Consider the following 23,580-nt stretch of genomic DNA (forward strand, 5'->3'; position numbering starts at 1 on the left):
TCATTTGCTATCGAATCGTCTTAATGTCAGATGGTCACATTGGCCGCTCTTCTCTCTGATACGGTTACATTTATCGTGTGCAAAACTATGTGGCGTGATGCGGAATTCGGAGACACTAAAAGCACCATAGTAGAACACAGAAGGAGCTCCTAAGTTGATGTAATGACCAGTAAGAAACGGTACAATTCAAGTTTTATTTATCGATTTTTGACTTTTAAGCAGGCTTTGGTGCCTTGGACGTGAGCTAGGTCCTTACGATTTTGCATGAAGGGAGGACTAGCAGCCACGTTGCACGGGAGAATCTGAAAAGTGTTCATATGTAGTAAAAACCTGAGAAATTCGTCCGTTTTCGTCATTTGCTATTGAATTGACTTAATGTCAGGTCGTCACATTGGCCGCTCTTCCCTGTGAAACAGTGACATTAATCATGTGTAAAGCTATGTCGCCTGCTGCGGTTGCGGAGACACTAAAATCCCCATAAAAGAACACAGATGAAGTTTCTAATTTGATGTAAATGCCAGTAAGAATCAGTACAATTCAAGTTTTAGTGAACGATTTTTGACTTTTTAGCCGGCTTTGGTGCCTTGGACATGAGCTAGGACCTTACGATTTATCATGAAGGGAGGTCTAGCAGCCGCGTTGCATGGGAGAATGTGAAAAGTGTTAATATGTAGTGAAAACTTGTGAAATCCGCCCGTTTTCGTCATTTGCCTTCGAATCGACTTAATGGCAAATGGTCACATTGGCCGCTATTCTCTCTAAAACGGTTACATTTAACGTGTGAAAAGCTATGTCGCGTGCTGCGGAATGCGGAGACACTAAAAGCACCATAGTAGACCGCAGAAGAAGCTTCTACGTTGATGTAATAGCCAATATGAAGCAGTACAATTCAAGTTTTAGTTAACGATTTTTTACTTTTAAGGCGGCTTTGGTGCCTTGGACATGAGCTAGGGCCTTAATATTATGCATGAAGGGAGGACCAGCAGCAACGTTGCACGGGAGAATGTGAAAATTGTTCATATGAAGTAAAAACCTAAGAAATCCGCCCGTTTTCTTCACTTGCTATCGAATCGTCTTAATGTCAGATCGTCACATTGGCTCCTCTTCTCCATGAAACGGTTACATTTATCGTGTGCAAAGCTATGTCGCGTGCTGCGGAATGCGGAGACACTAAAAGCCCCATAGTAGAACACAGAAGAAGCTTCTAAGATGATGTAATAGCCAGTAAGAAGCTTTACAATTCAAGTTTTAGTTATTGATTTTTGACTTTTTAGCCGGCTTTGGTGCCTTGGACATTAGCTAGGACCTTAAAATTTTGTATGAATGGAGGAATAGCAGCCACGTAGCAAGGGAGAATGTGAAAGGTGTTCATATGTAGTAAAAACCTGAAAAATTTGCCAGTTTTCGTCATTAGCTTTCCAAACGACTTAATGTCACATCGTCACAGTGGCCGCTCTTCTCTCGGAAATGCGGAATGCGGAGACAATGAAAGCACCATAGTAGAACACAGAAGAAACTTCTAAGTTGATGTAATAGCCAGTAAGAAGCAGTAAAATACAAGTTTTAGTTATCGATTACTGACGTTTTTCCCTTCTTCGGTGCCTTGGAAATGAGCTAGGACCTTAAGATTTTGCATGAAGGGAGGACTAGCATCCGCGTTGCACGGGTGAATGTGAAATGTGTTCATATGTTGTAAAACCCTCAGAAATCCTCCCGTTTTCTTCATTTGCTATCGAATCGACTTAATGAACGATCGAATCATTGGAGGCTCATATCTCTGAAACGGTTTCATTTATCGTTTTCCAAACTATGTAGCGTTTTGAAGTATGCGGAGACACTAAATGAATCATGGTCGTACACAGAAAAAGTTTCTAAGTTGATATAATTGGGTAGTAAGGAGTACTACAATTCTAGTTTTAGTTACCGATTATTGACTCACTAGCCTGGTTTGGTGACTTGGACATGAGTTAGTACCTTAAGATGTTGCATGAAGGGAGGACTAGCAGCCACGTTGCGCGTGGGAATGTGAAAAGTGTTCATATGTAGAAACAACCTAATAAATCTGCCCGTTTCGTCATTTGCTATCGAATCGAGTTAATGTCAGATGGTCACATTGGCCGCTATTCTCTCTGAAACGGTTACATTTATCGTGTGCAAAGCTATGTTGCGTGCTGCGATATGCGGAGACACTAAAAGCACCATAGTAGAACACAGAATAAGATTATAAGTTGATGTAATAGCAAGTAAGAAGCAGTACAACTCAAGTTTAGTTATCGATTTTTGACTTTTTAGCCGGCTTTGGTGCCTTGGACATGAGCTTGGACATTAAGATTTTTCATGAATGGAGGACTAGCAGCCACGTTGCACGGGACAATGTGAAGAGTGTTCATATGTAGTAAAAACCTGAGAAATCCGCCCGTTTTCGTCATTTGCTATTGAATCGACTTAATGTCAGATCCTTACTTTGGCCACACTTCTCTCTGAAACGGTTACATGTATCGTGTGCAAAGCTATGTCGCGTGCTGCGATATGCGGATACACTGAATGCACAGTAGTGGAACACAGAAGAAACTTCTAAGTTTATGTAATAGACAGTAAGAAGCAGTACAATTTAAGTTTTAGTTATCGATTTTGGATTTTTTAGCCGGTTTTGGTGCCTTGGACATGAGCAAGAACCTTAAGATGTTGCATGAAGGGAGGACTATCAGCCCGTTGTACGGGAGAATGTGAAAAGAATTCATATGTAGTAAAAACGTAAGAGATCCGCCCGTTTTCGTCATTTGCTATCGAATCGACTTAGTGTCAGATAGTCACATTTGCCGCTCTTCTGTATGAAACGGTTACATTTATCGTGTGCAAAACTATGTCGCGTGCTGCGGAATGCGGAGACACTAAAAGTACCATAGTAGAACACAGAAGAAGCTTTTAAGTTGAATTAATAACCAGTAAGAAGCAGTACGACTCAAAATCAGTTATCGACTTGTGATATTTTAGCCGGCTTTGGTGCCTTAGACATGAGCTAGAACTTTAAGATTTTGTATGAAGGGAGGACTAGCAGCCACGTTGCATGGGAGAATGTGAAGAGTGTTCATATGTAGTAAAAACCAGAGAAATTCGTTCGTTTTCGTCATTTGCTATCGAATCTACTTTATGCCAGATCGTCACATTGGCTGCTCTTCTCTCTGAAACGGTTACATTTATCGTGTGCAAAGCTATGTTGCGTTCTGAGGTATGCGGAGACACTAAAAGCACCATAGTAGAACACAGAAGAAGCTTCTAAGTTGATGTAGTAGCCGGCAAGAAGCAATACAATTCAAGTTTTAATTACCGAAAATTGAATATTTAGCCGACTTTGGTGCCTTGTACATGAGTTAGTACCTTAAGATTTTGCATGAGGGGAGGTCTAGCAGACGCGTTGCATATGAAAATGTGAAAAGTGTTCATATGTAGTAAAGACATTCATCGTCTGCAAAGATATGTCGCTTGCCGCAGTATGTGGAGACACAAAAGCAACATAGTATAATACAGAAGCACATTCTACGAAGATGTAATCGCCAATAAGAAGCAGCACTATTCAAGATTTAGTTGTCGGTTATTCACATATTTGCCACCTTTGGTACATTGGACATGACCGAAGACCTAAAGATTTTGCATGAAACGACGTCTGGAAACCACATTGCACGGGGGAATGTGGAAACTGTTCATATGTAGTAAAAACTAGAGAAAAATGCCTGCGTTCGTCATTTGCAACTGAATCTATTTTATTGCAACATCTTCACATTGGCCGCTTTTGTTTCTGAAACGGTTACATTTATCATCTGCAAAATTTTGACGTGTTTTCCGGTATGAGGAAAAAACTGAAAACATCATATTAGAACACAGTAAAAGCTTCTAAGAAGATGTAATCGCAAGTAAGAAGCAGTACTATTCAAGTTTTAGCTATCGGTTATTCACTTATTTTCCGCCTTTGGTACATTGGACATGACCGACGATCTAAAGTTTTGCATGAAACGACGTCTGGAAACCACTTTGCACGGGGGAATGTGGAAACTGTTCATATGTAGTAAAAACTACAGAAAACCGCCAGCTTTCGTCATTTGCTACCGAATCTATTATATTGCCACATCTTCACATTGGCAGCTTTTCTCTCTGACACAATTACATTTATCGTCTGGAAATGTATGTCGCGTATTGCAATATGAGGAAAAAACTGAAAAAATCATATTAGATCACGAAAAAAGCTTCTAAGAAGATGTAATCGAATGTAGGAAGCAGTACTATTCACGTTTTAGCTATCGGTTATTTACTAATTTGCCGGCTTTGGTGCATTGGACATCAGTTTAAATGGCTCTGAGCACAATGGGACTCAACTGCTGAGATCATTAGTCCCCTACAACTTACAACTACTTCAACCTAACGCACCTAAGGAGATCACACACATCCATGCCCCAGGCAGGATTCGAACCTGCGACCTTAGCAGTCGCACGGTTGGACATGAACTAGGACCTTAAGATTTTGCATGAAAGTACGTCTGTACGCCACGTTGCACGGGAGAATGTGGAAAGTGTTCATACGTAGTAATAACCTGAGGAATTCAATCGCTTTCGTCGTTTGCTATCGAATCGAAAGTATTACCAGATCTTCACATTGGCCGCTTTTCTCTCTGAAACAGTTACATTTATCGCCTGGAAATTTATGTCGCTTATTGCAATATGCGGAAAAAACTGAAAACATTATATTAGAACACAGAAAAAGCTTCAAAGAAGATGTAATCGAAAGTAGGAAGCAGTAATATACAAGCTTTAGTTATCGGTTATTCACTTATTTCCCGCCTTGGTGCATTGGACATGAGCAAGGACCTTAAGATTTTGCATGAGAGTACGTCTGTACGCCACGTTGCACGGGTGAATGTAAAAGATGTTCATATGTAGTAACAACATGAGAAATCCGACCGTTTTCGACATTATCCTTCGAATCGACTTAATGCCAGATCGTCACATTGGCCGCTATTCTCTTTAAAACTGTTACATTCATCGTCTGCAAAGTTACGTCGATTGCCGCGGTATGCGCAGACACTAAAGGCAAAATAGTAGAACACAGAGGATGCTTCTAAGAAAATGTAATCGGCCAGTAACAAGCAGTGTTATTCAAGTGTTAGTTATCAGTTATTCACATATTTGCCGGCTTTGGTACATTGGACATGACCGACGACCTAATGATTTTGCATGAAACGACGTCTGGAAACCACGATGCACAGGAGGATGTGAAAAGTGTTCACATGTAGTAACCACATGAAAAATCCGCCCGTTTTCGACATTTGCCATCGAATCGAATTAATGATAGAGCGTCATATTGGCCGCTTTTCTCACTGAAAAGGTTACATTTACCGTCTGGAAATTTATGTCGTGTGTTGCAATATGCGGAAAAGAACTGAAAACATCATATTAGAACACAGAAAAAGCTTCTAAGAAGATGTAATCGCCAATAAGAAGCAGTACTATTCAAGTTTTAGTTATCGGTTATTCACTTATTTGCCGCCTTTGGTACATTGGACATGACCGACGACGTAAAGATTTTGCATGAAACGACGTCTGGAAACCACATTGCACGGGGGAATGTGGAAACTGTTCATATGTAGTAAAAACTGGAGAAAACCGCCCGCTTTCTTCATTTGCTACCGAATCTATTTTATTGCAACATCTTCACATTGGCTGCTTTTCTCTCTGAAACAGTTACATTTATCGTCTGGAAATGTATGTCGCGTATTGCAATATGCGGAAAAAACTGAAAACATCTTATTAGAACACAAAAAAAGCTTCTAAGAAGATGTAATCGAAAGTAGGAAGCAGTACTATTCAAGTTTAAGCGATCGGTTATTCACTTATTTGCGGCTTTATTGCATTGGACATGAGCTAGGACCTTAGGATTTTGCATGAAAGTACGTCTGTACGCCACGTTGCACGGGAGAATGTAGAAAGTGTTCATATGTAGTAAAAACCTGAGAAATCCATCGCTTTCGTCATTTGCTAACGAATCGAATGTATTGCCAGATCGTCCCATTGGCCGCTTTTCTCTCTGAAACGGTTACATTTATCGTCTGGAAATTTCTGCCACGTGTTTGCAATATGTGGAAAAAACTGAAAACATCATATCAGAACACAAAAAAGCTTCTAAGAAGATGTAATCGAAAGTAGGAAGCAGTACTTTCAAGTTTTTGCTATCGGTTATTCACTTATTTGCAAGCTTTGGTGCATTGGACGTGAGCTATAACCTTAAGATTTTGCATGAAATTACGTCTGTACGCCACGTTGCACGGGAGAATGACAAAGTTGTACATAATAGTAACAACATGAGAAATCCGCCCGTTTTCGTCATTTGCGTTCGAATCGACTTAATGCCAGATCGTAACATTGGCCGCTTTTCTCTCTGAAACGGTTACATTTATCGTATGCAAAATTATGTCGCGTCTTGCGGTATGCGGAAAAAACTGAAAACATTATATTAGAATACAGAAAAAGCTTCAAAGAAGATGTAATTTCCAGTAAGAAGCAGTACTATTCAAGTTTCAGTTATCGGTTTATTCACTTATTTGCCAGCTTTGGTGCATTGGACATGAGCTACGACCTTAAGATTTTGCATGAAAGTACGTCTGTACGCCACGTTGCACGGGAGAATGAGAAAAGTTTTCATATGTAGTAACACCATGAGAAATCCGCCCGTTTTCGTCATTTGCCGTCGAATCGACTTAATGACAGATCGTCACACTGGTGGCTTTTCTCTCTGAAACGGTTACATTCATCGTATGCAAAGTTATGTCGCTTGCCGCGGTATGCGCAGATACTAAAATCACTATAGTAGTCACAGAAGAAGCTTCTAAGAAGATGTAATTGGCCAGTAACAAGCAGTACTAGTCAAGTTCTAGTTATCGGTTACTCACTTATTTTCCGGCTTTTGTGCATTGGACATGAGCTAGGACCTTAAGATTTTGCAAGAAAGTACGTCTGTGCGACATGTTGCACGGGAGAATGTGGAAAGCGTTCATATGTAGTAAAAACCTGAGAAACCCGATCGCTTTCGTCATTTGCTATAGAATCGAATGTATTGCCAGATCGTCCCATTGGCCGCTTTTCTCTCAGAACAGGTTACATCCATCGTCTGCAAAATTATGTCGCGTTTTGCGGTATGGAAAAAAACTGAAAACATTATATTAGAACACAGAAAAAGCTTCGAAGAAGATGTAATCGCCAATAAGAAGCAGTACTATTCTAGATTTAGTTATCGGTAATTCACTTATTTGCCGGGTTTGGTATATTGGACATGACCGACGACCTATAGATTTCGCATGAAACGACGTCTGGAAATCACATTGCGCGGGGGAATGTGAAAACTGTTCATATGTAGTAAAAATTTGAGAGATCCGCTCGCTTTCGTCATTTGCCATCGAATCGACTTGATGCCAGATCGTCACATTGGCCGCTTTTCTCTCTGAAACAGTTACATTTATCGTCTGGAAATGTATGTCGCGTATTGCAATATGCGGAAGAAACTGAAAACATCATATTAGAACACAAAAAAAGATTCTAAGAAGATGTAATCGAAAGTAGCAAGCAGAACTATACTATTGACTTATTTGCCGGCTTTGGTGCATTAAACATCAGTTCAAATGGCTCTGAGCACAATGGGACTCAACTGCTGAGGTCGTTAGTCCCCTAGAACTTAGAACTACTTAAACCTAACTCACCCAAGGAGATCACACACATCCATGCCCCAGGCAGGATTCGAACCTGCGACCTTAGCAGTCGCACGGTTGGACATGAGCTAGGAGCTTAAGATTTTGCATGAAAGTACGTATGTACGCCACGTTGCACGGGAGAATGTGAAAAGTGTTCATATGTACTAACAACATGAGAAATCCGCCCGTTTTCGACATTTGCCATTGAATCGCCTTATTGTCAGATCGTCAAATTGGCTACTTTTCTCTCTGAAACGGTTACATTTATCGTCTGTAAAGTTATGTCGCGTGTTGGGGTATGCGGAAAAAACTGAAAACATTATATTAGAACAAAGAAAAAGCTTCAAAGAAGATATAATCGAAAGTAGGAAGCAGTAATATACATGCTTTAGTTATCGGTTATTCACTTATTTGCCGCCTTGGTGCATTGGACATGAACTAGGACCTTAAGATTATGCATGAGAGTACGTCTGTACGCCACGTTGCACGGGAGAATGAGAAAAGCTTTCATATGTAGTAACACCATGAGAAATCCGCCCGTTTTCGTCATTTGCCAAAAGAATCGACTTAACGCCAGATCGTCATATTGGTCGATTTTCTCTCTGAATCGGTCACATACATCGTCTGCAAAGTTATGTCTCTTGCCGCTGTATGCGGAGACACTAAAAGCACCATAGTAGAACACAGAAGAAGCTTCTAAGAAAATGTTATCGGCCAGTAACAAGCAGTAGTAGTCAAGTTTTAGTTATTGGTTATTCACTTATTTGCCGGCTTTGGTACATTGCACATGACCGACGACCTAAAGATTCAGCATGAAACCACGTCTGGAAACCACGTTGCACGGGAGAATGTGGAAACTTTTCATACGTAGTAAAAACTTGAAATCCGCCCGCTTTCGTCATTTGCTATCGAATCGACTTTATTGCCACATCTTCACATTGGCCGCTTTTCTCTCTGAAACGGTTACATTTATCGTCTGCAAAATTATGTCGCGTGTTGCGGTATGCGGAGAAAACTGAAAACATCATATTATAACACAAAAATATCTTCTAAGAAGATATAGTAGCCAGTAAGAAGCAGTACTATTCAAGTTTTAGTTATCGGTTATTCCCTTATTTGTCGGCTTTGGTGCATTGGACAAGAGCTAGGACCTTACGATTTTGCATAAAAGTACGTCTGTACGCCAGAATACAGCATTTTCAGTTGTCAGACGGCTTCTAAAACCGAACTGTTCATTTGACAGCAAATTGTGTGATATCAAGTGATCAATTAACCTTACATGCACAGCCTTTTCGGTAACTTTTGCAAACACTGATGGCATAGAAGTAGGTCTAAAATTATCTATATTATCCCTTTCTCCCTTTTCATAAAGCGGCTTTACTGATGAGTACTTTAATCGGTCAGGAAACTGACCAACTCTAAAGGAAAAATTGCAAATATGGCTAAATACAGGGCTAACATGTGCAGCACAGTACTTTAATATGCTTCTAGGCACTCCATCATATCCATGAGAGTCCTTAGTCTTCAGTGATATAGTTATTGACTCAATCTCTCTCTTGTTTGTATCACAGAGGAGTATTTCAGACGTCAATCTCAGAAAGGTATTTGCGAAGAAATTTGTATGATTTCCTGTTGAAACTAAATTTTTATTTAGCTTGATTGTGACTACTTCTAACATTTTGATATAATTCGCCCTATGTTCTACATGAAATCATTATCCCACTAGTCAGCCAACTGTGCTGTCTATTACTGCTAGTACCCCATTCAGAATGTTCTAATGGAAAACAACTCTCAAAGAGCATGAGAAATGTGCCATGGAAAGCATTGTATTTATCATCTGTATTATTGGCACTATAAACATCTTGCCACTCTTGTTCCTTGACAAGTTTTAAAAACACTCTATTGCTGTTGGATTGACTTTCCTACGTTCTTTGTAACTAAATATGACATTGGGTTGAGTACAAAAACCTTTTAGTGTTAAAATTTGTGCATTATGGTCTGAAAGGCCATTCCCTTTTTTACTAACAGGATGCCCATCTAGTATTGAAGAACGAATAAAAATATTGTCTATAATTGTGCTACTATTCGCCTGCACCCTAGTTTGAAAAAAAAAACAAAACACAGTTGGCATCAGGTCATATGAATTTAGGAGATCTACCAACATCATTTTTCTTGGGACCGAGCGAGGTGGCGCAGTGGTTAAGGCACTGGACTCACATTCGGGAGGACGACGGTTCAGTCCCGCGTTCAGCCATCTTGATTCAGGTTTTCCGTGATTTCCCTAAATCACTCCCGGCAAATTCTGGGTTAGTTCCTCTCAAAGGGCATGGCCGACTTCCTTCCCCATCCTTCCCTAATCCGATGAGACCAATGACATCGCTTTCTGGTCTCCTTCCCCAAACAACCCAACCCCCCTTTTTCTTGCACAATCATATACAAAATTAATATTGAAGTCCCCACATATAACTACTTTCTGGTACTTCCTACAAAGTGAATCAAGAACCCTCTCTAGCTTAAGCAAAAATGCTCTGAAGTTTGAGTTAGAGGCCCTATAAACACCAGCAATTAGAAGTTGAGTTTCACTAAATTCAACAAATGCTGCACAACTTTCAAATATCTGTTCAGTGCAGTGTCGTGATAAGTCTATGGACTCAAATAACGTACTGTTTTTTATGTACGGAGACACCTCCCCACCCCGCAAGGAACTCCTTGAGAAACAGCCAGGTAATATGTAGCCTGGTAAAGGAAGCCTATAAATTATCAATTTATTGAAGTGGTGCTCTGATATACAAATAATTTCAGCGTTAACATCTGTTAGCAGTTCACTAACTTTATCTCTAATAACTCTTATATTCTGATGAAATATGCCAATTCCTTCTCTACTTGGAAACATTACATCCTCTGGAGGAGAGCCCTTAGAGGCACGCCGGCCGCGGTGGTCTTGCGGTTCTAAGCGCTCAGTTCGGAACCGCGCGACTGCTACGGTCGCAGGTTCGAATCCTGCCTCGGGCATGGATGTGTGTGACGTCCTTAGGTTAGTTAGGTTTAATTAGTTCTAAGTTCTAGGCGACTGATGACCCCATATGTTAATTTGCATAGTGCTCAGAGCCATTAGAACCATTTTTGAACCTTAGAGGCACTTCCTTTAAGCTGGTATACCAATCAGCTGACTTCAGTATTAAAAAGGTGCAGCTCTAACACCAAATACTACAGGAATTTTTCCATGAGTGACACCACTACCGCCACCACCACCCACTACACTGTCACCTATAAGCTTAGGTAGCCTCTCCTTCGCATACCTATTGAGGTGCAGGCCATGCCTAGTGAAACCCCATCTACTGATAGACCCAACTGGCACCACTGAGATGTGATCCATGCCCTCTCCCATCACTGCACTCCCCAGCCCCACAATTACGCCCCCAACAGCCGCATTAAGGTGTGGCCGATCATTATGCTGAAACAGTTGCACGAAAAGCACATTAGTGCCACCAGTTTGAGTAGCTATCTTAACCAAGTCACCACTGACATCATACCCCCTGTCCCTATTGCGACTGCTCCCAGCACCACCCACTATCACTACCTGATCCTCCTTTGTAAAATTCTTACATAACTCCCCTATGCTTTCAGCCACCTGAGCCAACCCTGCATTAGGCTTCACAATGCTTGTGACCTGGCACTCACTCCACAAAACTTCTTGCAAATGCTGGCCCACACCTCTACCCGGTAACTACCTAGCGGCAGAACCTAGGCCTCATAATTGCTGAGGACGGCTGCAAGTTACCTCCATATACAGCTACACGAGGCTCCTCTCCGCTCAACTTTGACAGTTTGTCGTATCTATTGCATGTATGCAAAGTAAAACTGTCTGACTACCTCCTTTTCCTATCTATCTTCTTGTCAACTACCAGTTCCCATTCCCCAGCACCCTTCTCCCTCCTCAACTTATCTAGTTCCTCCTTTGCGCATTGTAACTGCACCTGAAGGGCACAGATCTTACGCTCCTGCTCCTCTATTAACTTGTTTCTATTACAGATTCTACATTCCCAGGACAGGATCACCCTCAAATGACCACTGGCTTCCCCACCGCATTCCCCCCAATGAAAATACTTTGAACAAATCCCACAGCTTAATCCACTACTCACAAACCTACGACATAGCAATCACTTCTCACTCACGATAAAATTTTACAGTTACTAAAAAAAACTATACGTCTACGTTACCAAAGTTCAGTTACAAAAGCAGCACTATTTAAGAACTAACAACTATGGTCTCGAAATTCTCTGCCTACTAAGAAAGCAGCTACTTGTATTAATACTACTACAACACAGCCGATACCAATACCAGCAAAACTTCACAAAATTATTGGCTAAAACCAAAAAATTTAAACTAAACGCCAGTTGAAAACTAAAGCACGAAATTTACTAAACGACTTCAACACACTGAAAACTCTATAAAACACAGCGAGCGAACGATTACAAGAGTTTATTAAGTCATTATTTCGCCAAAAATGGCAAGCAACACCACTGCAATCTATTCAGTTTAATAACGTATTACAGAGCACAAACAAGTTCGTCAGTACTTAGCTTATAACCGCTGCAGATGCAGTGCACGCCGCAAAATGTAAACACGCTGATGAGGCGCGAGGCTTAGACGAACCATGGAAGCACACTTACACATAATAGACCACTCGAGTCAATACCACAGGAAGAAACACTGAGATAAATGAATATCCACTAATAATTTGCTTTTACGGCAAAAATAATAACACAAAAAAACTTTAAAATACGTAAATGAAGTCTAAAATTTATAAAACATTAACAAGCTATTTCAACAGCAGTGCAGCTCACGTGACGTCACACCCATGATGATCTGCCCCCCCCCCCCCCCCTGGGAAGGTGGCTATCTACCACACCTTCGAAATATGCCTATCTATCCCCCTCAGAAGATATCTACCGAGCTACCCATCCATGGAAGATCTCTGTCAACCTGCACCGCCCCACCCCCCTCAGATGATGTCTGTGTACCTACCCACACCCTTGGAATATGTCTGTCTACCTAAATCCCCCCCCCCCTTAGAATATGTATGACTACCTACCCCTCCCCACAGAATATGAATGTCTACCTACCCCACCCCTCGGGAGATGTCTGTGTACCTACCCCTCTCAGATGATATCTACCTACACCTCCCACATCGGAAGATTTCATACTACCTCTACCCCATCGAAAGCTGTCTGTCTCTCATCGCCCCACCACCTAATATGTAATTCTACCTACTTGCTCCTTATAAAATGTCAGTCTACGTAACTCTCCACAGGAGATGTCTGTCTACCTGCCCCCTCGTCAGATGTCTGCCTACCTCACCCCCTTAAGGAAGATGTTTGTCCACCTACCTCACCCTGTGAAGATGTCTATCCATACCCCCACAAAAACTCTCTCCCCACCTCGTAAGATGTCTATCACCCTGAAAGATGTCTCTCAACACCCCCCCCCCCCCACACTAAGGAGAAGTCTATCTACCTACCTGCCCTCTCGGAATTTGTCTGTCTACCTATCCCAACCCCTACTCAGCCCCCCCACTCGGAAGTTGTTTACCCCTGTCTCGGAAGATGTCTAGAGACCCCCAAACTTTGGAAGGTGTCTTCCAGCCCCTCAGGCGATGTCTGTCTACCCCCCCCCCCCCCTCAGAAGATGTCTGTCAGCATACCAACCACCCTGGAATTAGTCTGTCTACCTACCAACTGCCTCGGAATATATCTGTCTACCTCCCACCTCGGAAAATGTCTTCCAAACACAGTCTCAGAAAAGCCCAGTCTACCAAATGCCAAATTTCAACCCCCAGAAGATTTCTATCCAACCCCCCCCCCCCACTCGGAATATGTCTATCTACCTCCACTCTTGGTAGCTGTCTACACCTCCCTCTCAGAGAATCTCTAACCCCACTCTCATAGGATGTCTACCTACCCTCACCACCATTCGAAGATGTCTACCCCTTGGAGGATGTCTACTCCACCTGGAATATGTCTGTCTACCCACGTTGGATGATGTCTGTCTATCTACTCAGCCCCCCTGGGAAGATGTCTGTTAAACTACCACCCCTTGGAATTTGTTTATCTATCATTACCTGCACAAAATATGTCCATCAACCTACAATCTCCTTCTGAAGATGTCTGTCTACCTACAGCTCCCGCTTGGAAGATGTCTGTCTACCTACAACCCCTCAGAAGACGTCTGTCTACCTATCTCCACATCAGAAAATGTCTCTCATCTCCCCACCCTTAGAATATGTCTGTCTACCTACACTCCCCATCGGAAATGTTTGTCTACCTAAGCTCCCTCAAACCATGTCCGATTAGCTGTCCACCCCGGAAGATGTCTGTCTACCTACCCAACCATCAGAAGATGTCTGTCTACCTACCCCTCCCCCTCGGAAAATGTCTGTCTCTCATCCCCCTACCCTGAGTATATGTCTGTCTACTTACCTGCCCCCCCTTGTAAAGATCTCTGTATACCTAAACCCAGCCCTCAGAAGATGTATGACTACCTACCCCTTCCATTGGAAGATGTATGTTTTCCAACCCTCCCTTCGGAATATTTCTGCCTACCTACCATCTATCACAAAGGATGTCTGTCAGCCTACAATTCCTTACTGGTGTCTGTCTACATACCCACCCACACTCGGAAGAAGTTTGTCTACCTGCCACTCCTTAGGAAATGTTGGTCTACCAAACCCCTTAGAAGATGTCTGTCTACCTATACACCTCTGATAAGACTGTCTACCTAACCCCCTCTGTAGATGCCTGTCTACCTACCCCCTTGGAATATGTCCGTCCTCCTACAACTCTTCAGAATATGTCTGCCTAACTACCCCCCTCTCGTAAGATATCTGTCTACATATCCCCCCCCCCCCATGATCTGTCTACCTACCCCCTTCCCCTGTCATAAGATGAATGTCTACCTAAACCCCTCAGAAGATGTATGCCTATCTACCCCCTTCAAATGATTCGATTTTATCCCTCCTGTGGGAGATATCTGTCTCCCTACCCCTACCTCTGAGGATATCTGTCTGCCTACCCAACCCCCCCCTCTCGGAAGTTGTTAAACTACCACTCCTCTAGGAAGATATCTACTCCCACATCAGAGAATGTCCACACCCCTCTTGGAGGATGTCTGTATACCAAAACGCATACTTTGGAAGATGTCTCCCCCCCTTTGAAAGATGTCTGTCTACCATGAACACCCCTCAGAAGATGTCTGAGTACTGAACTCACCCTCAGAATATATCTCCTCCTTACCTACCCCCCCTCCCTTGGAATATGTCTGTCTACCTACCCATTTCCCATAAGAAGATGACTGTCTACCTTATTCCCCTCAGAAGGTGTATGTCTACATGCCACACCTCGGAACATGTCTGCCTACCTAAAACCCTCGGAAGAGGTCCATCTACCTAGCATCTTGGAAGATATTTATTTACACCCCTCTTGGAAGATATCTACCCCTGTGTTGGAGGATGACTACCTCCCTCTCGGATGATGTCTACCCTCTCTCTGAAATGTCTGTCTACATACCCTCCTCTCAAAAGATATTTCTCCTCCCTCAGATGATGTAAGTCTATCAACCCTCAAATGGAAAATGTCTGTCCTCCTAATCCCCCTCGGAAGATGTCTGTATACCTACCCACCTGTCTGTCTACGTACCCCCACTCCCTTGATGTCTGTCTACCTCCCCCTTAGGTATATGTCTGTATACCTACACCCGTTCGGAAGATGTCTGTATACCAAACACTCCTCCGAAGATGACTATCTACCTACCCTGCCTCAGAAGGTGTCAGTCTACCTAACCCCTCGTTGGAAGATGTCTGTCTACAAAACTTCACTGGGAAGATGTCTGCCTACCTACAAATCCCACAACAGAAGAGGTCTGTCTACCTACTTACACCCCTTGGAAGATGTCTCTCTACATCCCTCCAGTCATAAAGTATTGTCTACCAACCCATACTTCTGAATATATCTGTCAGCCTACCCCAGAAGATGATTGTCTAATTACCCCCTCATCTGAAGATGTCTGTCTACCTAGACCCCACGTGGAAAATGTATGTCTATGTACACCCCTTGGAAAATGTCTGTCTCCCTACACCCCCTCAGAAGATGTGTGTCTACCTACATGAACTTTTGTATGATATCTGTCTACGACGCCCGCACTTGGAAGATGTTTGTCTACCTACCGCACCCATTGGAATATGTCTGTCTATGTACCCACCAACCATCGGAAGATGTATGTCCACCTACACATCCCCCTCGGAAGATGTCTGTCTACCTACACTCATCAGAAGATGTTGTCTACTTTCCACCATCGGAAAATGTCTCTCTACCTACCCCTCTTGGCAAATGTCATTCTACGCCACCCCTCTGAAGAGGTCAGTTTACCTACAACCCCCCAGAAGAAGTCTGTCTAACTACCCCCCCTCTCGAAAAATGTCTATAGTCACCCTGCCTCGGACAATGTCTCTCTGCCTACGCCCCATCATGGAAGATGTCAGTCTACCCACCCACCCATCAGAAGAAGGCTGTCTAAACCATCCCCTCACATGATATGTCTGCCTACCAACCCCCTATTGGAAGATGTCTGGCTACCTACCCCACCTCACATCTGAAGATGTCTGTCTACCAACCCTCCACTTGGAAGATATCTGTCCTCCTACAACCCCTCAGAAGATGCCAGTCTACATAAACCCTCTCAGACATTATCTGCCTAAATACCCCTCCTCGGATGGTTTCTGTCTACCTACACCCACAACCCATCATAATATGAATGTTTACCTAAACCCCTCAGAATATGTATATTTATCTACCACACCTTGAATGATTTGTCTCTATCTTATCCCTATCTCGGAAGATGTCTGTCTCCCAACCCACCCCCTCTGAGGATGTCTGTATACCTACCCCCCTTCTCGAAAGTTGTCTGTGTACATTCACCACACATTTAAACATGTCTATCTATGTACCTCCTCTCGGAAGATATCTATCTATTGCCGCCATGGAAGAAAATTATCTCCCCCCTCTCGGAAGATGTCAATCTACCACTCCTCTCAGAAGATATACACTCCCCATCTGAGAATGTCTACATCCTCTCTCGTAGGATGTCTGTCTACCAAACTGCATCCTTTAGAAGGTGCTTCCCACCCCTTGGAAGATGTCTGGCTTCCAACACCCCCCTCCACCCCTTGGAAGATGTCTTTCTACCGCACCCAGGCTCAGAAGATGTCTCCATACCTAACACTCCTCGGAAGATGTCTTTCTACCTACCCCCCCCCCCCAATCAGAAGATGACTGTCGACGTTATCCCCCTCACAGAATGTCTAGACCCCTCTCGGAGGATACTGCTTACCAAACTGCATCCTTTAGAAGATGTTTCCCACCCCTTGAAAAATATCTGTCTTCCAACACCCCCCCTTGGAAGTTGCCTGTCTACCGAATCCAGCCTCAGAAGATGTCTCCATACCTACCACCACTCGGAAGATGTCTGTCTACCCACCCACCCCGATCAGAAGATGACTGTCGACGTTATCTTCCTCAGAAGATGTCTGTCTACATACCCTCCCTCAGAAGATGTCTGCCTAGCTAAGACCAGTGGAAGATGTACAACTGCCTCCCATCTCGGAAGACATCTACTCCCCCTCTCGGAGGATGACTATCTCCCTCTCCGAGGATGACTACCTCCTCTCTGAAGATGTCCGTCTATGTACCCTCCCCTCAAAAGATGTCTCTCCCCCCTCAGGTGATTTATGTCTACCAACCCCCACATGGAAAATGTCTGTCCTTCTAACCTCCTTGGATGATGTCTGTGTACCTACCCAACTGGAAGATGGCTGTCTACCTACCACCACTCGGGACATGTCTGTCTACCTTCCCCCTAGGTATATGTCTGTATACCTACACCCCTTCGGAAAATGTCTGTCTACCTACCCCATCACTTCAGAAGATGTAATTCTACTTACCACACATCGGAAAGTGTCAGTCTACCTATGCCCCACCCTCAGAAACTATATGTCTACCTTGCCCCTTTGGAAGATGTCAGTTTACCAACCCCACTCAAAAGATGTCTGCTTACCTACTCTCCCATCAAAAGATGTCTTTCTACCTACCCCCTCTCGGAAGATTTTGTCTACCCCCTCTCTGAGATGTCATTCTACACCCACTTGGAAGATGCCTATCTAAACCCCTGGGAAGAAATCCCTCCCTCTAAAAATGCCTACCTAAACCCTTCCACATCGGAAGATGCCAATCTAGCCCCCTTCAGCTGATGCCTACCAACACCCACCTCATAAGATTATCTATCCATACCTTCCTCGGAAGAGGTGTATCTACCCCCTCAGAAGATGTGTATCTGCCCCCATCCTTGGAAAATGTCTATCTACCCCCCTCAGAAGCTGTCTCTCTACCCCCCCTTGGAAGACGTCTACCCCCCTTCAGAAGATTATCTACCCAGCCCAGGCGGAAAATATCTGTATCCCTCCACTAGGAAGGTGACTATCAACCAACACCTCAGAAGATGTCTATCTACCCCACCCACAGATATCTACACCCACTGGAAGATACCTATCCCCACCTCAGAAGATGTCTATCCCCCAGGCGGATGTCTATAGCTCACCTCATGAAAGATGCCTGTCTATCAACCCCCTCCTCTCAGAATATGTCTGACTACCTACCTTACCCCTGTTAAGATTTCCATCTAGCCCCTCCTCTCAGAGAACATTTATCCTAGACTCAGAAGATTTCTACAGCCTCCCTTCATTTGGAATGTGTCTACTGCCCATTCTGAATATGTTTGTCTACCTCCAAATTCTAGGAAGATGTCTGTATGTCTGTCTACCTCACAAACTCGGGACAAGTCTATCTATCCCCGCTATGGAAGAAATCTATCTAACCCCCTCTCGGAATATGTCTATCTACCCTCCTTGCCAAAGACATCTACACCCCATCTTCGAGGAGCTCTATCCCCCCGTCATGAAAGATGCCTGTTTATCTACCCGAACCCATCAGAAGATGTAAGTGTACATACCATCACTTCCCACAGAAGATGTCTGTCTACTTACCGACATTTCTTGGAAGATGTCTGTCTACCGACACCCCCCCCCCCCCAACCTTTGAAGATGTCTGACAACTCACCTCCCCCCATGGAAGAATACTATCTCCCCCCTCCCAGAAGATGTCAATCTACTCTCCCCCTCGAAAATATCTCCCCCCCCCCCCCCGGAAAATGTCTACCTCCCTCTCAAAGGATATCTGTTTACCTATTTGGCCCCAATCGAAAAATGTCTCCCCCCTTGGAAACTGTCGGTCTACCAATCCTCCCCCTTGAAGATGTCTGACTAAGAAACAACCACTCAGAAGATGACTGTCTAACTACCCCTCCTTGGAATTGTTTGTCTACCATTATCACCACAGAAAATGTCTCCCCCCCCTCTTGGAGGATGTCTGTCTACCTACCACCCTTCAGAAGATGTCTGACCATGTACCCTGCTTTGGAATATGTCTGTCTACCTACCCCTCGCGGAAGATGTGTGTCTTCCTACCTCCCCACAGAAGATGTAGGTAAACAGATATCTTTCAAGAGGGAGTAGGTACACAGACATCTTGCAAGGGAGTGGTATGTAGACAGAAATTACCAAGGGGTGGGGAATAATTAGACAGACTTCTTCCGAGGGGGGGGGGGGGGGTAGGTATACATACATTTACTGAGTGTTCGTAGGTAGACAATCTTCTGAGGGGGTAGGCACAAAGGCACCTTTCGAGGGGGTTGGTAGACAGATATCTCCCATTGGTGGATTGGTAGACAGCCATCTTCTGAGGGGCGTACGTAGACAGACATCATCTAGAGGGGTAAGTAGACCAACATCTTCCAAGGGGGGTAGGTAGACAGACATCTTCTGAGGGTGTAGGAAGACAGACATCCTCGGAGGATGGGGGCAGGGGGTAGGTAGATAGACATCGTCTGTGGAGGTGTGGATAAACAGACATCTTCTGAGGGGTAGGTAGACAGACATTTACCGAGTTGTGTTGTAGGTAGACACATATCTCCCAAAGGGGGGGGGGAGGGATAGGTAGACAGAGACTTTCCTGGTGGGTGGTTTGAGAATCTCCTGAAGGGGGGTTGGTAAACAGACTTCTTCTTAAGGGGGTAGGTACACAGACATCTACTGTTGGTGCGGGACAAATAGACATAATTCTTCTGAGGCTGGGGATGATAGACATCTTCCGAAGGAGGGCACGTAGACAGACATTTTCCAAGTTGGGCAGACTGACAGACATCTTCCGGGGAGTAGAAAGACATAGATGTTCCAAGGGTGGTAGGTAGACAGACATCTTCTGTGGGGGAGTAGATTGCCAGACATCATCTTAGTTTGGGTATGTAGACAGACATCTTCCAAGGGGAGGGAGTATATAGGAAGATACCTTCTGAGGGGGATGATAGACATCTTATGGGAGTAGGTAAACAGACATAGTTGATAGACATATACATTCAGAGGGGGTAGTTAGACAGACATCTTCTGGGTGGTGGAAAATAGACCACTTCCAAGGGGGAGGTAGGCATCTTCCTAAGTGAGCGGGCAGGTTGCCTGACATCTTCCATGGGGTAGGTAGCCAATCATCTTCCAAAGATGGGTTGGGTAGGCAGATATATTCAATGGGGGGTAGGTAGACAGACATCTTCTGAGATGGTAGTAGATAGACATTTCTGAGTTGGGGTAGAAAGGCATTGTCCAAAGTGGGTAGATAGGAATCTTCCGTGTGTGGATGGGGTAGGTAGACAGACATTTTCTGAAAGGGGTGCATCTTCTGTATGGGGGTAGGTAGACAATCATCTTCTGAGGGGAAGATGGGTACAGAGACATTTTACTGGGGGTAGGTAGACAGACATCTTCAAGGGGGTAGGTAGACAGACAACTGGGGGGGGGGGGGTTGTTAGACAGACATGTTCTGAGGGGTTTTTAAGTAGACAGACATCTTCTGAGCAGGGGTAGTAGACATACAGCTTCAGAGGATGAGGGATATGTAGACAGATATCTTCTAAGGTAGCTTAGGTAGAGAGACAATTAGTGAGGGGGTAGGTAGACAGACATTATCCGAGGCTGGGTTGTAGGTAGACAGAAATAATCTGGGGGGTGTAGTTAGACAAGTATTTTCTGAGGCTAGGGGTATGTAGACAGACATTGTCCATGGGGATAGTTAGACACACCTTCTGAGGTATGGGGAGTAGGAAGACTGACATTTCCTGAGGATGGTAGGTAGGGTGTCACTTTCGAAGGGGGGGGGGGGGTAGTGAGAGAGACTTCATAAGAGGTGGGGGATGTTGGTAGATAGACATGTTCTGAGGGAGGTAGGTAGATAGACATGTTCAGAGGGAGGGGTGGTAGAAAGCAATATTCCGAATGAGTGTAGGTAGACATACATATTCCGAGGGGTGGTTGGTAGGCAGACATCTTTTGAGGTGGGGTAGGTAGGCAGTCGTTTTCTGAATTTGGGTCCGTTGACAGACATCTTCCAAGAGAAGTGGGTATGAAGGCAGATATCTTTGTGGGGGGGAGCTAGGTAGCCAGACGTCTTCCGAGGGTGTTGGGTATGTAGGCATACATCTTCAAGGGCAGTTGGTAGACCGATATTTTCCAATGGGGGTAGGTAGACACACATACTACGAGTGGTGGTAGGTAAACACATCTTCCATGGGGTAGGTAGACAAACATCTTCCGAGGTGGGGTTGGTAGACATTCATTATCTGGGGTGTAGGTAGACTAACATTTTCGAGAGGGGTAGGACAGATATCTTCTGAGGGTGGTGTATTGGACAGACATCTTCCGAGGGGGTGTAGATAGACAACTTATGTAGGTGGTGGACAGACAACTGCTGACTGGGAGGGGGGGGTAGGTAGACATGTTCCAAGGGTACGGTAGATAGATATACTACTTCTGAGGGGGTGGTAGGTAGACAGACATCTTCTGAGAGGGGGCTGGTAGACAGATATTTTCCGTGAGGTGTTATAGGTAGACAGAAATCTTCCAAGGGGGGGTAGGTCGACTGACATTTTCTGAGGGGGCAGGTAGACAGACAACTTCTGGGGGGTAGATAGACATACATGTTCAGTTTGTGTGCATAAACAGAGACCTTCTGAGGTGGGTTAGGTTGGCAGCTATCTTATTAGTTTTGGCATGTAGAGGGAAGAGTATTGGTAGACAGGTATCTTCCGAGGGGGGTATGTAGACTGACATTGTCTAAGGGAGTTAGGTAGACATACACATTCCACAGGCAGATAGATAGACAGACGTCTTCTGAGGGGGGTTAGGTAGCCATACATCTTCCGACAGGAGAGTTGGTGGACAGACACCTTCCGAGGATGGGGGGTAGGTAGACAGATATTTTCCAAGCGAGATTTAGGTAGACAGGCATTTTCCAAGGAGGGGTAGGTAGACAAACATCTTCCGAGGATGGTTGGGGTAGGAAGACAGACAGTGTGGGGTATGTAGACAGACATCTTATTAGAGGGTGTATGTAGACAGACAGTATCCGAGGGCAGGTTGTAGGTAGACAGATATCTTACAGGGGGTGGGGTAGGTAGGCACGTATTTTCCAAGGCTGAGAGTATGTAGATAGACATAGTCCCGGTGGGCAATTAGACCGATATCTCCTGAGGGAGGGTAGGTACACAGACATCTTCAGAGTGGGAGGACAGGTAGACAGACACCTTCTAAGAGTGGGATGATAGACATCTTTCCAACTGGGAAAGATAGACATTTTACGAGGGGGGGGGAGTAGACATACATCCTCCATGAGGTGGTAGACACACATATTATGAGGGGGGGGGGGGTAGGTAGAAAGATTTCTTATAAGGTGGGGTAGGTTGGTAGACATCTTCTGAGGTTGAGTATGTAGGCACCAAGGGTAGAGGATATGAAGACATATATCTTCCGAGGGGGGGGCAAGGTAGACAGAAATTCTCTAACAGAGGGATGATAGACTTCTTCCGAGGGGGGTAGGTATGCAGACATCGTATGAGGGGGTGTAGGAAGACATACATATACCAAGGCAGGGTAGGTAGACAAAAATCTTCTGAGGGGGGTTGGAAGATAGACCTCTTCTGAGGGGCGAATGGAATACATACATCTTCCGAGGGGGTAGGAAGACAAAGTCCTCCAAGGGGGGGGGGGGAAATGAACAGACATCCACCAAGGGGGTTAGATGGATGGTCATCTTCTGTTGTAGTGGGAGGGGGCAGGTAGGCTTCCATCTTCTGGGTGGTCAGTAGACAATCATCTTCTGAGTTGTGGTTCAGTAGGCAATCATGTTCAGAGGGGGGTAGGTAGACAGACATCTTCCGAGGTGGGATGATAGACATCTTCCAAAGGGGTGGAAAGTAGACAGGCATTTTACAAAGTGGGGTGCAGGTGGACTGACATCTCCCATGCATTAGGTGGAAAATCATATTCCGAGGTCGGGTTCGATATACAGACATATTCCGAGGGAGGTGGTAGGTAGACTGCCATCTTCCGAGTGGGGATAGGTAGACATACTTTTCCCGAGAGGGGGTTGGGTAGACAGGCATTTACCGAGGGGATGGGGGGTAGGTAGATAGACATCTTCTGAAGGGGGGTAGGTAGACAGACATCTCCCGAGGAGGGGTGGTAGACATATAACTTTCGAGGGGCGGTAGGTAGACAGACATTTTCTGTTGGAGGGGTTGATTGACAGGCATCTTTCAGAAGTGAGGGGGTGCAGGTAGACTGAAATCTTCCGGGGGTAGGTAGACAATCATCTTCTGAGGGGGTGTTGGGTAGACAGACATCCTCCGGGTTTTGG

Source organism: Schistocerca gregaria, unplaced genomic scaffold (assembly GCF_023897955.1).
Source record: "Schistocerca gregaria isolate iqSchGreg1 unplaced genomic scaffold, iqSchGreg1.2 ptg000378l, whole genome shotgun sequence".
NCBI lineage: Eukaryota > Metazoa > Arthropoda > Insecta > Orthoptera > Acrididae > Schistocerca > Schistocerca gregaria.